The following is a 1554-nucleotide window of genomic DNA, read 5'->3' as shown; positions in this document are numbered from 1 at the left end:
GCTGTGAGCAGATGAGGGGGGTCAGGCCTGGTAAGGATGGAAGCCTCCCTGTGGCTGTGAAAAGACGAGGGGGTCAGGCAGGTGAGCTATGTCTATGAGAGAGAGGGAGAGAAAGAGAGAGAGAGAGAGAGAGAGAGAGAGAGAGAGAGAGAGAGAGAGAGAGAGGAGTACCAGGGGCACGGGGATGAGAGCAGAGTACCAGGGGCACGGGGATGAGAGCAGAGTACCAAGGGCACGGGGATGAGAGCAGAGTACCAGGGGCACGGGGATGAGAGCAGAGTACCAGGGGCACGGGGATGAGAGCAGAGTACCAAGGGCACGGGGATGAGAGCAGAGTACCAGGGGCACGGGGATGAGAGCAGAGTACCAGGGGCACGGGGATGAGAGCAGAGTACCAGGGGCACGGGGATGAGAGCAGAGTACCAGGGGCACGGGGATGAGAGCAGAGTACCAGGGGCACGGGGATGAGAGCAGAGTACCAAGGGCACGGGGATGAGAGCAGAGTACCAGGGGCATAAAACCAAAACGACAAGAAGAAGAAGTGGGGGGAGAAAAATATGACAAAGTCAATCTCGGAGAGAAGGCGAAAAGCAGGCCAAAGCGGTTGAAATCCAACCGCTTTGTCATTTTCAGAGAGAAGGCGAAAAGCGCAGGCCAAAGCCAAGCGCGTCTTGCGTATTTTCTACATTTCTTTCATTTTCTACATTTTTCGCCACGTCCCCGATGACAAAACGTCAAAAAAGATAAAGTACAGAAGGAGCGGGGAAGGAAAAACGACAAAAGTCGTTTTCGGAGAGAAGGCCCCAAAGCGGTTGAAATCCAACCGCTTTGGGTACCCCCTTCTCTCCGAAAGGCGCGCGCTTTTACCCGCCTTCCCAAGCGAGTCTGCGCACGATTTCAGAAACCAGCTTTTCGGAAACAGGGGCCTCCAGAGGAGAGGCCCGAGGCGCCCGGCCGTCGATGCCCGCCCCTCAGGCTTGGTGCGTGGGGCGGACAGGAGGGGTCTGCCGGCCTCCGGGCCCCGGTTCTCCGCGCTTTGGGGTGAGGGCCCCAAAGCGGTTGAAATCCAACTGCTTTGGGCACCCCCTTCTCTCCGAACGGCGCGCGCTTTTACCCGCCTTCCCAAGCGAGTCTGCGCACGATTTCAGAAACCAGCTTTTCGGAAACAGGGGCCTCCAGAGGAGAGGCCCGAGGCGCCCGGCCGTCGATGCCCGCCCCTCAGGCCCGGTGCCTGGGGCGGACAGGAGGGGTCTGCCGGCCTCCGGGCCGCGGTCCTCTGCGCTTTGGTTTCTTTTTCTCCGACAGTCAGACAGCCGCCACACCGATCGATCGGCACACGTGACCCGCCATCGGAGGGCCCCCGCCGGCCAGCGCTCGCCGCTGGCGTTCGGGCGGACGGCTCCTCCGGCCCCGCGGGTTCGCCTCTGCGGCCGGACGGAGAGGAGAGGAGGTTTGCGCGCGTCCCCCGCCCCGCTCCTCCTCTTCTTCCCCCGAGCCGACCTCCAGGTAGCGAGACCGAGACGCCCCGTCCGACCCAGCCGTCAGGCCACGGAG

Source organism: Chaetodon auriga, chromosome 23 (genome assembly GCF_051107435.1).
Source record: "Chaetodon auriga isolate fChaAug3 chromosome 23, fChaAug3.hap1, whole genome shotgun sequence".
NCBI lineage: Eukaryota > Metazoa > Chordata > Actinopteri > Chaetodontiformes > Chaetodontidae > Chaetodon > Chaetodon auriga.
Note: the sequence above shows the minus strand (reverse complement) of the source record.